This window comes from Dipodomys spectabilis, unplaced genomic scaffold (genome assembly GCF_019054845.1).
Source record: "Dipodomys spectabilis isolate Male_0828 unplaced genomic scaffold, ASM1905484v1 ptg000163l, whole genome shotgun sequence".
NCBI lineage: Eukaryota > Metazoa > Chordata > Mammalia > Rodentia > Heteromyidae > Dipodomys > Dipodomys spectabilis.
In genome coordinates this window covers 1,316,936-1,333,534 of record NW_024870840.1, presented here as the reverse complement: position 1 = coordinate 1,333,534, position 16,599 = coordinate 1,316,936, and positions in this window count along the sequence as shown.

The window sequence follows — 16,599 nt, the reverse complement described above, 5'->3', positions numbered from 1 at the left end:
AGAAACTAAAATAATATGACCAGTAACCCAGCACTGCAGACAATAGTTAAAGGAATTCTGCACACAGAAAAGGAATATCAAAGTAGATATGAAAATAGCAGAGAAAATAATTGCCACCAGATGAGCGCATATTATATTAAATGCTCCTTTTGTTAACATGAAGTAATCTTTGACTCTTCTGACTAATTTAGATTTAGTCTTTTTTATCAGATGAGTGAGAAAGCAAAGAAGGAGTAGAGAAAATGTAGTTATCCACACACACATACACAGGCAAAATTGACTACATTCTTTTCTATTTTAACACTCAATATCAATGGCTTCAATTCTCCAATCAAGATATATAGACTGGTAAGTCGAATCAAAATGAAAAACCAGAAAATCTGTTTCTTCAAAAATATCTCATTGAAAGGGTTGGTAGGGGAAAAACAAAGGAGGAGGCAACAATACTGGATAAGAAATGTAACCCCTCTGTACAGTATTTTTACAAGAAAAATCTTAATTAAAAAAAAAGAAACGGAAAAAAATCTTATTGACAAAAACAATTTGACTTAGAATGAAAGGTTTGAAGATCAAAATTATGAGAGTGCAAAATGTCTGCAAATAAAAACTTGAGTTGGAAAAGACTAATTAATCTCATACCATGATAGTGTTTCATAGAAAAGGAATATTGCATTTTGTGGGCAAGTAAAGGAAAATTAAACAAATATAGACCAGAAAGCATGCACAGGGCAATAATTATTTACCTACTTAATGCCCCTCCAACTATTTATAGACAACTTTCTCCCCCCTCTCCCACCATGGGAAAAATGATAAGATCATCAACTGTGAAAACCCCATCTACTCCATAGAAATATGTATGGGATTCATGTCAGGATAATCAGTGTTTTTCCTAAGGCATATTTGGAATTAGAATAAAAAGGAAAATAATCTTCTGATGGTAAAATGAAAGAGGTTCTGAAACTATTTAAGGTCCAGAAAGATTGGTATGGTGTGCATCTGTCTATGAACTGGGCACTCAGGAATGGGGCCAGAGGCTGGATAGTCCAGGAGGTCTGCACTCTCAAAGCCAAGACTCCAGATTCTAGGAGGAATTTTATTTGAAAGAATAGAACCAATCTAAAAGATAAGGGAATAAAATAAAATATGATATAAAGGGACTATATCTGTATACATACTTTTCTAATGGTTCATAGTTTATAGCATTATCTCTGACTTTCTTGTAGTTTTGGGTTTCCAAAGAGAAAATGATATTTTTAACTTTTTAAGTTGATTTTAATTGTGTTTCTGACACTTTTATCGAACAATGCTCTGACTGTTGCAAGTGCTAACTACTATGATTAGTTTTCCACCAAAGTGATGAAGAGTAGATGAGGAGTAGAGAAGGATGTGCAATGTGAAAAAGATAACAAGAGCTCAGACTTGGCAGAGTTTGACTATAGAGTTCTTTAGGTTGTTGCCAAATATTTTTCTCAGATCCTGTTTACTTTTTGCTTTGTGCTATTTTATGGTTAGTGTTTTGATCATATTTTCGGATTTTAGGCACCTTGAGACTTACACAACATAGAATAATTAATAACTGTCACGAAAAAAACATGCTTAGCCAAAATTGCTCCTAGCACAGGGAAGCAGATGATAAGAGGATTTCCATATATTGGGGACAACTATGTGATGAGAGGGAAAATATTCTCTAGCACTCAGGAATGCTTGATCTAATAGTCAAGGACAAAATTGGTAGGCAGTTAGTTCTCTTGGAAGTAGAAATGAGAAGGAAGGGCAAGCAAGCCTGGAGATTGAGTAAAGTGTAGTTTCAGAGTTTTAACAGAAACATGATCAAGGACTGGATTTGAGATTGATTCTTGTCCATGTGTGTTATTCAGTTATTCAAGTCTGAACTGGATAGAGGGTCTTGAGTAAAGCAATGCACCTGAAAGTTAAGGGATGATCAAGGGGAAATCTACAGAGAGAATTCTGCATCCCTTCTGGCTTGTAGTAAAATGCTCGAGGTCGGGACCCCAAAAAGACCACCAGAGACCAAGATCGATGTAATAAGCAGCGAGGTATTTATTGGGAGCTGGCTCGGTCCTCTGAGCACACAGCAAACAACTGGCCCAGAGCCTAGGGTTTGCAGCATTTTTATACACTCTTTAGGGAAGGCTGGGGCTTTGCACTCATCACATCATTCCTTTACAAATCAACACACACCGCAGGAAAATAATAAAATATCTCTAAAACATGATTTGCGTGACCAATGGTGAGAAGGAATCTAGAAGGGTTATTGGTCAAATCCAAGGGTTGATGTGCTTTAAAATTATTGGTTCAAGTCACAAGGGTGGTGCAAGGGAGTACGTGCAGAACTGCAGGACTTTCTGGTTAGATATTGGTCACCACTCCTAGGTGGGGGCTATCTGGAATCTCAGACAATTCGACCTTCGCCTTAGTTTAGACAAGCACCACCTGCAGTTTTCCAAGAACTGTTTGCACTTAGCCTTCTGCAGTATTTCCTGGCTATAGGGCTGCAGTAGGTCAGAGACTAAATTTCAGAATAAAATGAGGTCTCAGGTAAATTATTGGTCAGGTCTTTCGGTAGTTACTACAATGTCATCAATATTACATGTATTCTATGCATCCCTAGAGATGTTATTTCATACTTGTTAATAGGTTGAGGAAAGCATTTTATCTAAGTTCTCAAGAAATGAACTAGGTTACAAACTTAAGTCAAATTTTGCCATAGTTTGAATTCATTTTTATTTCATTGGGTATAATTGCATGACATTTCATTATATGTATAGATCTAATAACCATCATGATCATCAAGCTAAAAGGCTTTCCTTAAGTTAACATGCTCACAAAGCAACTCCCTTGGATTCCTTTTCCCCAAATATTCCCTGTCTCAGTTCCTCAACCCCTTGTAAGCACTTGCTAATTCTTCTCTATACTTTTGTCACTTTGAGTTCTGATAAGGACGGAGTCATACTATATCTAATTTTTGTGATCTGCTCATTATTATTACTATTACTATTATTATTATTATTAAATCCGGTTTAGGCATTATAACATGTCTAGCATTTCCACACAGATGGAAATATCAAGGAATCACTTTCTTCTGTTCAATATCTAATTACCTTACAACAACCTGGGAAATGTGGAAGGCTATGTATAAGATTAACACTCACTTTGCAAGTTTCAATTTTTAACTACCAGGACAATCTAAGAGATTCTTTTACAAGAAAAAAAGGCTGAAATCCTTCTGTCTGGGCCCTAGTAGCTAATGCTTCTTATCTTAGTTTCTTGGGAAGCAGAAATTGGGAAGATCACAGTTCCAGGCCAGTTCAGGCAAAAGAGAGAGAGAAGAAGAAGAAGAAGAAAAAGTTCAGGAGAAACCATCTCATCAGGAAAACAAAAGTGCAAATGAGAAGGCAAAAGCCAAGGAAGTCTTTCAAGTCTCTGGCACATCCTTGGCTTTCATCAAGGTATCATTCACTGTGGGAAGACTAAAGCTAATTAAAGAACCAGCAGGAAACTCAGTTATCCTGAACAAATGAATGCAACAAAGGTTAAGAAAAAAAGTTATTTCTTGATTTGTGTGAATAATCAAAGAGTTAGCTGGTATAGATAATAAATTAGATGAGAAACTTCAGTCAGATATTATCCTATTTTGGATTCACAGATTTTACTCCATTGTACATCATGTTATGACATTCTACTATGTACATAGAGACTTAGAAACAATCATAGCTGAGCTAAAGAACTACCTACCCTCAGGCGATCTGATGTTTACAAAGCAATTCCCTTGGATTCCCTCTTTATATACATGCCCATCCTACTATTAGTTACATATCTGTAATTTTAATTTTTCTTTTAACAGAATACATTTCATTGACATAGCTACGTGGGAGGTGTAGTTCGGAGAACTGTGACCTGAGGGCAGCACAGACAAAAAGCTCAAGACCTTATATAAAAGTCACTAAAACAGAAAGAGCTTTTGGCATTGCTTTAGTAAGATGCCCGGAGCTCAAGTCCAGTAGTCCTGAAAAATAATTATAAAAACTTACACTAAAATATACATAGTCTCCTGTCCTATAATTTTCATTCTGAATTTTTAAAATATTTTACTGGCTAAGATACATTCCATGTTGAATACACAATTGACTTGAAATCAGAGATGGTATTAAAATATACTTTATTTAGTTATTAGTGCATCAAACTAGCCTTAATTTCTATAAGATAAAAAACATGTTTAAATTATTCAACTAGAACTTTAAGAATCAGCTATTCAGTAAGCATTATATTTGTTTCCATGTTGCTAATTCACCATAGAAATTAAATAAGACTTATATAAGACTTTTAAACTTTTTTTGGTAGTTTTGGATGCATAAGTATCAAAGTTTGGCTTCTATATGTTAATTTTATTTATATGAAAATAATGTTAGCTAACTAATTTTAGATTTTTCAACAATCTGAATACAAAATAAGACACTAGAGTTCGCTTGGAATAATAGGATTCAAGGTGTTCACAGCTTTATATTTATTAGAAATAGTATTTTTATGGCTTGACAGAGGGTAAACAAATGCACAGTGGTACTCTGTAGACATTATGCTGAAAATGATCTATATAGCATGTGGGTAGGGATAAGGAGGAAAAAACTGGGAGAACTCGAGGGAAGAGGTGACATTGTCCATAAAAAAATGTACTAGTTACCTGACTTATGGAACTGTAACTGCGCTGTATACCATCTTTATAATAACAATTAAAATAATTAAAAAAGAAATGTTGTTTTCACTTTTTCTACTGTCAAACTATCTGATTGGATATTAATGTTGCCAGAACACTGTGATTTGCCACAATTTAAAAGAAAGTTCTTCAAATTTGTGTTTTGAAATTCAGTATAATATTATTGAGCATCATAAACATTATTAGCAATGTAAATTTATGTTTTATTTCAGTTCTCAAAATTATTCTCATGGAAGAATATAGGCCGTTCTCTAAGCAAAATATTTAAGCACCAGATTTAGGATTGTTCTTTAGGTGGCAAAGTTAATCATTCTAGTTCCACTAGAATATATTTAAATCATTTTTAAAACGTATTTAAATTCCCTGGTTGTATAAAGTTTTATTTCTAGGCATATAAAAGCTTTACTTGTTCAACTAGTTCAATTTTTGGTAAGCACAAGTGCTTACAAGTTTCTATCTAAATATACTACGCAAAGGAACAAGTTATAATTGAGACAAATGTCACAAAGAAGTGAGCAAAACATTCCCCTGGAGATAGATTTTTATTGACTTTAGTTGCAATAGAGAGCATTCTTTTTGCTCTATCTGCAGACTACATTGTCTAGTTCCAAAAAACTTTACCTGACTAAACTTGAGTTTTCCCTTCAGATAAGAATTGATTTTTGAACTTTAAGAAAAATCATAAATTAGTCATGAGTAGTGTTTTTCTTTACTGCAATTATAAAAAAATCATAATGATTAATAAAAGAGATGTCCAAGTATATTTTTCCCTCAAACTAGAAAAGCTAGCATTCAAGATTTCTCTTTCTGGGTAACAAATTGAAGACACTGAATTTACATATACTGACTTTCCTTTCTTTCTTTCTTTCTTTCTTTCTTTCTTTCTTTCTTTCTTTCTTTCTTTCTTTCTTTCTTTCTTTCTTTCTTTCTTTCTTCCTTCCTTCCTTCCTTCCTTCCTCTTTCCTTCCTTCCTTCCTTCCTTCTTTTCTTTCTTTGTTTGTTTCTTTCTTTAAGTGGGTGAGATTTATTATAATCATGTTGTAGCATGACTTGTTCTCTGGGTTATGCTTTAGAAAATACAATTAGACCATTTCAACAATGCAGGGAGTTGATCACATATATTTGAATCCTTTTTAATGAGGTTCACTAATATGTAAATTATAGAAAGAGCTATCCTTAACATTGTTGATTATGATGGTGTGACATTATTATTTTATATGGAAATGCTGTCTAGAAATGTCATAAAGCACCAAATGTAGTAATGTTTTACACAGTGAAAATAGCATTTTGTGACACAGCTCTCTCCCATAATGGAAATCTAGAATCCTTATTATATTGAGTATTTGCTTTTTTTTTTTTTTTGGTAATGGGGGCTGAACTCTGGGCCTTGGTGCTGTCCCTCAGATCTTCAGCTCAAGGCTAGTGCCCTACCACTGGAGCTACAGCTCCACTTCCAGCTTTTTTCTGCTTATGTAGTGCTGAGGAATCAAACCCAAGGCCTCATGCATGTGAGGCAAGCACTCTACCACTGAGACAACTTCCCAACCTCTGGGTACTTGCTTTTAAGTGCAAGACCTTTCACTGGTTCAGCTTGCTTCCTTGGCTGGTATTCTACCCTTTGAGTCACGCTTCCTTCCAGCATTTCACTGATTGTTTTTTAACTTATCATGGACTTTTCTGTCTTAGCTGGATTTGAACTGCAATCTTTTCATTCTCAGCCTCTTATATAGCTAGTATTACAGGTATGAGCCACCAGTGCTTGACTAGGATATATTCTTTGTTGTTTGTTTTTGTTTTTGTAAAGATTTTGGATTTAACTGTCTGGATTGCTAGGCATGTATTCAACCACTTGAGCTATGACTCTGGCCTCCAAAATTTTAAATATTGAAAATAAAAATATATAGGTATCTTTTTTAGAGACTTTTAAAAATAATGGAGTGGCCAGGCACAGGTGGCTGTAATCCTAGCTACTCAGGAGGCTGAGATCTGAGGGTCACAGTTAAAAGTCAGCCTGGAAAGAAAAACAATGAGACTCTTATCTCCAAGTAACCACTAGAAAACTGGAAGTGATGCTGTGGCTCAAGTGGTAGAATGCTCGCCTTGAGCTGAAGAGTGCAGGGATAGCACTCAAGCCCAGAGTTCAAGCCCCACGACCAACAACAACAACAACAACAACAATAATAATGATGATGATGATGATGATGATAATGGAGTGTTGCTTGTTTTTGCTTGTGTGTTTTTCCCCCTGGCTGCAGCTAGAAGTTCTGAGTTCAATGTTCTCTTTCTTGGATCTCTATCTGAACTCCCTGTCACTGCAGGAACCACAGACACATTTCCCTGCACTTGCTGATACTGCTTATCTGACTGGCAAGTAGCTGTTCTCTTGTTCTCTATACAGAATAGGTAGCTAGGCAAAGAGAATGAAGAATATTCTTTTCTCTCTTTTCATACCAGTAAATAAATAGAAAGACAGATAGAAGATAGATTATAAGTGGATTGATAGATAATTGATAGAGGATAGATATATAGGAGGTAGATATAGATAATAAAGATATATCATCTTCTTGATCCTTTCATTTGTCAATGAGCTTAAGTCTATACCCATCTTTCTTGTGATAATGCTATTGTGACCATTGGTGTGCAGATATCTCTTTCAGATCCTGATTTTATCTCCTTTGGATGAACATAGCTATGTAAGGAATGGTCTGATTCTTCAATAGTTTCATTTTTAAGTGTCTGAGAACCGTCCTGACTATTTTTCATTAAGTATGTCACAATTTACATCCTGCCAACAGTGTGCAACCATTCCCTTTCACCGTTTTCTTAACCATTTGTTGCAGTTCATCTTTTGGACAACAACCATTTTAAAGGGTATGAGATACTATGCCAGTTTGATTTCATTGGACATTGTTCTGGTGGTTAGATGATGAATGAGCTTTGTAAGTATGGATGAAACATATTTCGTATCTGGATGTCCCAAGAAAATGAGTATCACACCAAGGTGTTTGGAATACACACATACATGGAATCTACTTGCTTTAATAAAATCAGAGTCCCATAATGTTTAAATAAATAAAAATCATTTCATTATGTAAATCCAATTCAAATATGTGTGTTTGAAGCAAATGGCTAAACTTCTGCTTTAACTCTCTTTTCTGCAAGATAAAAGTGCAATTTCTTTGATCTTATTTCAAAATTTCCTGAAATAAGATGCCTAGTAAAACAAGGATTCTAAAGCGAATATACAAAATTCTGCAGCACCATAATTATCTTATGATGAATATCTCTTATGATGAATACAAAGATTGCCATTTCTCAATACAATGTTTTTGTTTTAAAATGGCACAAACACATTTATCTGTATTTATAACATCATAGCATGTGATATACAATGAAAATATTATGTGGCGATAAATACCCTATTGACTAAACAAAAGATAAACATAACTTTCCAAAATGAAATAATGCTAATTATGAAAGGTTGTTCACTAGGGAAGGAAACTAGATAATTAGAGGGGTGTTTAGAGGTGAGTTATGGGAAAGGCAAATAAAAGTTTTATTCCTCACTCAGAGGAAATCTTGTGTGAGAACTTAGCAAGTAGAAAGTACTCAGTGAGACTAGTAAAGTGACAGTTTAGTGAATCTAATTTATCCTGGTTTCTACCATAAATTCTCTATCTTCAAGAGGAAAGGGAGTGAGAGTAAACCTGATTGGGGTACATTGTATACATATATGGAAATATCACAATAAAACCCTTTTGCACAACTCATAATGAAAGTGGAAAAGAGGAGTCAAGGGAATGAAACATTTAGATGAAGTTACCATTTTTTTAAACCATGTTAGCTAATTTCTTTCATCAGGAATCTCAAATGATCAACCAGAAACACTGAGCAACTAAGATAACTTTCAAAAGTCCACCTAGAAAAACAGGTTATTGAAATGCAAAAGAAAGTGTTTTTTGTTTTTTTTTTAAAAATTGTTACTAAAGTTTTATGCCTTGGGAAATAGTTAAGCTTCTCTGAAAATAGCTCGACAGAGTTTTTAACATTCTAATTGTGGCAGTGTTCTGAATTCACTTCAGGACCATATTAAGTTCAGTAACTACAAAAGGCATTCTAAACAGTTATAGCCTCAACTATTAACTTCCTAGTTTAAAAATACAAATATTAGACGTGATTATATGTTTAGATGCATATTTTCAAAAGGACTGGCTCAGAGAAAAAAAGTTATAAGGCACTAAAATTGGCATTTTTATATAAAATATATGTATACATGTACATGCAACCACATACACACAGAGAGAATGTGTATGTATATATTCATGTATCTGTATATTTTCTGTATTTCTTCAAATATTATTGAAACAAAAAGTCTGCAGGTCGCTCACCTCTGTGATCCTAGCTACTCAGGTGGCTGAGATCTTAGGAACGCAGATCAAAGCCATGTGGGCAAGAATGTCCATAAGACTCTTACCTCCAATTAACCACCAGAAAACTGGAAGTGGTGCTGTGGCTCAAGGGGTAGAACATTAGCCTTGAGCATAAGAGCTCAGTGGCAGGGCCCAGGTCCAGAGTTCAACCCCTACAACTGAACAACAAAAAAAAGTATTGAAGATGTTTTCTAGACAAACAACTGAATAAACTGGCACTTAAAATAGATAAAAGTTCAATAGAAAGAAGTCAAGTATTTAACTTATTTTTATTTTAGTAGAAAATAAGATTCTTTTTTATAAAAATAATTATCAACAAGTAGTTGAATCATTGAGATGCAGCCTTTCTATGTTTCCTTTCTTACTTCCTTTTAATTACTTTCCCCTCTTCCTTGTAATCTTAACTCTGTTTATCCTCTTATCTATTCTGTATTTCTGGCTTTGATTTCACCTTCCACATCAGCTCCATGAATGTATAACTGTCCCCTATCATTTCATCATTGTGTTTCTGGCCACAATGACCAGAAAAGGGAATACTCAGTAAGTATGCTATGGATCATTAAATTGATATTCATTCTTGTACTTACAAGTTTCAAGAAAGAGAAAGGGAGAAAAGGACAAAGGGAGAAGAAGGGAAGGAAAGGAAGAGGTAGAGGAAATATGAGTGAGCAAAGGAAGAAATAAAAAGATGTAAGATGGTAAGAAAAAACTAAGACAGAAAAACACAATGGGTCTCTTGAAGTAAAGTGACCCTTAAAGCTATGTGTGTCCTTTCTTATCTTTAAGTTAGAAAAGGACAGTCAAATAGGTTAGTAGACATACCTATGCTAAGGCTCGATAACCAAGGAGAAGTCAAATGAAGGAGCATTACAAAAGAAGCTCTTTGACTGTTACTACAATTTATACTATTACTGCTGATGGTGTAATTACTGTGAAACTCTTTTAAGTAAATTATATATAACAATTATTAAATGAAATAACCCTAACTAGAAGTCCTGAAAAACTCGTGTGGAGACTATATAAAACTCAACACCAAGGAACCGGGACAAAGGTGCCGAAAGAAATAATTGTAAATCTATAATTTAAGTCACCACTTTTTACAAATCACTGCATGCAATCTGTGGGATAGATATGTCTGTTTTATTGAGATTCGTATTATGAGTACCTCTTTACAATTCTCATTTAACTTTGCCAAGACAGAATAACATTGTATACATTAATAGCAAGGCATAAATGTGAAGTCCTCTGGTTCATGAATTTCCAATAAATGCTCTTCTTCTCTTCCGTTCCATACTCATATTCCAGTTACAGAAAAATGACATCCTTGAGTAGAGAAATGTGTTGGTTTTAATTCCCTTCAATACTTAGATGAAATAGTACATTCTCAAGGATAATTTTTCCTCCTTGGAAGGTTATTTAGACGTCTTCAGAATCACTTTAAAGGCCTTCTCCAGGGGCTGGGAAGGTGGCTCAGTGGTCGAGCATGCATGAGGCCATGGGTTCAATTCCTTAGCACTATATAAGCAAAAAGAAAAAGGCCAGACGTGGCGCTGTAGCTCAAGTGGTAGAGAGCTAGCCTTGAGCTGAAGAGCTGAGGGACAGCGCCCAGACCCAGAGTTCAGGACCCACAACCGGACCTCAAAAAATAATAATAAATAAATAAAGGCCTTCTCCACTCTCCTCCCATCCTCTTTCCAAAATGAAGAAATTATGTATAGAGAGGTTCAAGATATTCCTCTCTCACCTCCTTCATTTTCAACCGTGAACCACTCCCTGGACATCTTTGGGTTTCATAAACAGATAGAACTTGAGCATGGTCACTGTCTCTTTTAAGTCCTTATTAAATTGAAAGGGACCACTAGGGTGATGCTGAGCTCATTGGAATCAAGAAAGGCAGTGTGGGAAAATTTGAAAGTATGTCTAGTAAAATATGGAATTTGATGTTAAAACATTGTGTGATTTAAAGCCAGGTGCCAGTGGCTCATGCCTGTAATTCTAGCTACTCAGCAGACTGAGATCTGAGGATCACAGTTCAAAGCCAGCCCAGGCAGAAAAGTCCCTGGGACTCTAACATCTAATCAACCACTCAGAAAACCGGAAGTGGCTCAGTGGCTCAAGTGGTAGAGCGCTAGCCTTGAGCTGAAGAGCTCAAGACCCAAAGTTCAAGCCCCCAAAACATTATGTGATTTAATGAGAAAGAGAGAAAGCTGGGAGAAAGGGTTCTTCCAAGATTTCTTAAGTACCATTAAATTAGTTTTACAGAATGCTGTACAATTGGTTTCAAGCAATAGAAATTCATTCTTTTACCTCTATAAAGGCTAGAATTAAAACAAAAAATCTTTTTGTCCTCAGTCATGCTCTCTTTCCAGGGGTGTATATTGTCATCTCCTCTTCTTTTTTTTTTTAGCTACTGGTGTTGGTAACAATCCTTATGGTGCTTGGTTTCTAGACTCGCCAATCTAATTCCTCCATCTCTCACCACATGCTGTTCCCCTTGCCTGGCTGCGTCTTTTCTCCTCTTCTCAGATGGACAGAATGGGCTCATCTTAGTCCATGTAATGGGGTCTTAACTTGTTTACTTCATCCAAGACTCTATTACCAAAAGAAGTCAAATTCATAGGCAAATTCATATACATGTGTGTGCGCGCGAGCGCGAGACTCAATTCAAATTCTAACATGCTGCTTATTGAAAGTATATAATTTAAAATTAATTTCATTCATAGCTATTATATCTTTCGTATTAACTTTAATATTGAAGTGCTTTCCATAATGAGGTTCAGGGTTTCAGCTAATGCAACAGACTGTGTTGCTTATCTTCATAACATATTTTATCAACTAATGTACTATATAGTATGCATGAGCTTCTGGCTTTCCTCTAATAATCCCTTAGCACCTTTGTCAGGTTTTGAGTTACAGCAGGAACTTAGGATGTGCATGGTAAACCAAAGAATGATCTGAGACTCTAATTATTATTTGTAACATTGCATTTTTAGATTTTAAGTTTCCTGAGTTTCAAATTGGTAATTAAAAAGGTTTATAAAATGGGGCTAGGAAGATGGTTCAGTGGTAGAGCGCTTGCCTTGCATGCATGAGGCCCTGGGTTCGATTCCTCAGCACCACATAAGCAAAAAGAAAAAAGCCGGAAGTGGTGCTGTGGCTCAAGTAGTAGAGCACTAGCCTTGAGCTGAAGAGCTAGGGACAGCGCCCAGGCCCAGAGTTCAAGCCCCACGACCAGACCCAAAAAACAAAACAAAACAAAAAGGTTTATAAAATCAATTTATGTATTTACTGAGAACTTTGCACTGTTCAAAATTCTGGCAGTGTTGCTAACAAAAGCCTCTAATAAGTAATAGGTCATGGGAATGTTCTGTGTTTTTGTGCTGTTGTTCCTGTTTTGTTTCGTTTTGTTGTTTTGGTTGTGGGGCTTGGGTTCAAGGTCTAGTTGCTGTCTCTGAGCCTCTTAGTTAGCTCAAGGTTAGCACTCTACCACTTGAGCCACAGTGCCACTTCTGGTATTTAGGTAGTTAACTGGAAATGAGAGTCTCACAGGACTTCTCTGCCTGGGCTGGCTGCCAACTTTGATCTTCAGATCTCAGCCTCCTGAGTAGCTAGGATTATGGGCTTGAGCCACAGGTGCCCTGCAGGAATTCTGTTTTAAAATGTCTAGATATGTAACTAGCCATTACAAAATTTTTTATTATAAATAATGATAAAATAATTGTTAATTATTAATAAGTAGGTAGTATGACTCCACAGTGGGAAAGTTAGTAAACAAATTTAAAAAGAACTAGAAAGAAGAAACTATAACTAATGTCAAACTTTATTATCTCCACACTATCATTACTATAGTATACATCACTAAGATATGTACTTTATATTTGTAGAATAGTATATTTTATACTTCCGACATATTTACTCAAGATTACTTTTTATTTAGTTTGAGATACAAAAATTAAGCTTCTATAAAATCTATGTTTACACACAAATTATAAGGTAATGGGTTTGTTGACATCAGAGAATCTCCTCATAGGATCCAATAACACTGAAAAATACCTTTGACAGAATAATGGGCATAGACATTAGACAAAGGTGTGCCCATTTAAAAAATATATAGATAACTCAGGGGAGAAGCCCACCTTGTTTATATAATGTTCCAAAGGACTCATATGATATAAAGAAAGATAATTCAAACTAAATTATTTTGTTTCTGGTATAGTTACCTTGACACATTGTAATATATTCATGATTCTTGTATTCATATAGCAAAAATGTACAGAATACAAAAACACAAGTATGAATTTATATTGGCAGTACATATTAACAAATCATTCATTTTTTAGGTTAGATAGCATACAACCCTACAAGAAAATAATATTTGATATATATCAGTTAAAATGAGAAAATATAAAACATAAAAAACTTTCAGTAAAAAAATGATAAACTATAAATTATCAACCTTTACCTTTCTAGAAATAATGCACTCTAATCATGTCCAGTTTGCTAATTAGCTTCCCTGGAATAAAAATTCCTGTGAGACACTAAGATAAACCCACAATCCATTAACACTATCAAATTGAATGAAAATGCCATGAGCAGATTCTGTGGGACTTATGTCTAAATGTGTATGCTAACATACTATCTAATTTGAAAAAAGGAAGTAAAATTGGCCCAAAATTGGTCCAGACAGTGAACCTTTACTAAGTGCTAACCAACCCTTATTTATTACTTTCTTTTTTTATTCGGTTTTTTTTTTTCGTCACTTTTTCCTAAGCACACTGAATCTTCTGATGACATTCAGTCTTAGTCTTAAGAGGAAATGCCTCTTAAATCTAGATTCTATACTAGTATACACATTTAGGCTTATGTTACAACTTCTATTAATTGAAAAGATATTGTCATTCATTAAAAACTATGGAAATTCTGCTATCCATTAAGAGCTCAAGTTGTCTGTGTATTTAGTGTATATTTAGACAAATAAATCTGTATTTCATTGAAAGAAATATGGCATGATATTTGGGTCTGGTGGCTTACAAGGTTAGTTCTTTGGAAGAAGAGATAGGATGATTACAATTTGAGTTTGGCCCTATTTTGAAAGACAAATTGGGTGGTATGTATTTTGAGGCATAGCTGGAAGAACTTGGTATATGACCAATATCAGCAAAACATCAAAACTTCATTTGAAAAAAGGGGAGGGATATGTAGCCCAAATGATAGAGCATTTTTCTTTCAAAGGCTTGAGTTTAAACCCCACTACAGTGCTTATATGGAAACCCAACAAAAGTAATGATTTAGTTCCTGGTGGCTACCTGGCAATCGTATGTGCTCTGAAGCTTTATAAAGTTCGTTGACATTATAAATCACTGAAGGGAAAGTTCATCTTAAACTTGAAAAGAAAGATGCGTGTGGGAGGAGTTTGAGTTTCTTCAGTTCCACAGAGAGTTGTCTATGCCCATAAATCATTCTCCTACTTAAAACATGAAAGGAGCTTATTTCATTGCAGAAAGTCTTAATTTTATCACTTTTTTTTGATGAAAGGCCATTCTATTGGAACTAAAAAGAATATTGGAATACTGCCGCTAGCATATAAATACGTACATTTCATTCTTTTATATACCTTTTAAAATGTACTAGTAAAATTGGGTAGCTTTTTGACTACCTCATAAGCCACAGGGTTTCCAATGAAAGTACTTTAAAAGTTTTCATTACACAATCCTCATGAGTTTTAAAAGTAAAGAAGGTTTCAGTGTAAAAAAAAAAACTAATAAGCTAGGCTTGAAAATGTACAATTAAATTGAAATAAACATTATTAGACTGTATAAATGGCTAAAAATTCCTAGCAAGATGTCACAATGTAGGTAGAATTAATATTTGAGCACTTAGTTTAGTCTATAGTTATTTTCCTTGTGTAATTTATAGCCTTAATCATTTATAGGCTCATTCAGTCATGAGGTAGTACCCTGTACGGACTTGGTGAGGTTAGCACTGCACAGTGAGTGAACAGAAATCGCATACGGCTTCACCCAATGCAAAGGGAATTTCCTACAGTTACCTTTTATTTGTTTTCGGTGCTTTTTAAACTCTACAAAAGGATAGTGACTTGACTTTTGAAAGTAAGTTCTTGGAAAAGAGCCATAGATCATTGGCCACAAGTCTAAGCTTGCTTTCCTTGGCAAAGCAATGAATTGATTTGATTTTCCTTTGAGCTAAACAATAGACGAGAAGGAACAAACCCCAAGTTCATGTGAAATACAGGCTGAACTGGATTGCTGATAACATTCTGACTTATGCCTAGGAATGTGCTGAACGTATTATGCTGATTCCAAGTACCTACACACACACACACACACACACACACACACACACACAACCACAACCACAAATGGAGAGGGAAAGTGGGAAAAAATGAGGGAAGGGATAACACTGTTCAAAAAGAAGTGACTCATTACTTTATATAACTGTAACTCCTCTGTATATCACCTCTATAATAAAATAAAATAATTCCCCAAATGTACAAAATAATTCATTGATGCATGCAGATATGGGTGGCAGTTTTATGTCAGCAATCCAGGACTGTACTGATAAATAATTCAAACACAATCTTATGTGAAGCCATATAAAGCAGAAACTTAAGGAAGTTATATGATATCTTACATAGATAATATTTATGTTAAAATATATGAATGTTGGGCTGGGAAGTTGGCTCAGTGGGAGAGCGCTTGCCTTGCATGCATGAGGCCCTGGGTTCGATTCCTCAGCACTACATAAGCAAAAAGAAAAAAGCCGGAAGTGGCGCTGTGGCTCAAGTGGTAGAGCGCTAGCCTTGAGCTGAAGAGCTGAGGGATAGCGCTCAAGCCCAGAGTTCAGGCCCCACGACTGGACCCAAAAATATATATATATATATGAATGTTGGGGCTGGGAATGTGGCTTAGTGGTAGAGTGTTGCCTAGCATGCATGAAGCCCCAGGTTCAATTCCTCAGTACCACATAAACATAAATAGCTGGAAGTGGCACTGTGGCTCAAGTGATAGCCTTGAGCAAAAAAAGTTCAGGGACAGAACCTATGCCCTGAGTTCAAGCCCCAGGACTGGCAACACACACACACACACACACACACACACACACACACACACACACACACACACACACACACACACACACACATATATGAATGTCTTTAGACTTAGATTACAGGTGTAATGTATAACACCTCATCTATATTCTTGTGTTATTTGATTTATACCTCTTACTATATATTATTATTTAAGTGTTTATTTTTATTATTAGACTGTGAGCTATTTAAACATTAATACTAAGTGTTATTTATTTTTGAATTTCCAGCATCTGTCCAATATTAAATGGACAGTATGTACAATATCCAAAGAGATCTTAATATAAATAAGTAACAAGTGCTCTACTTGCAGAATAAATAACTTATTT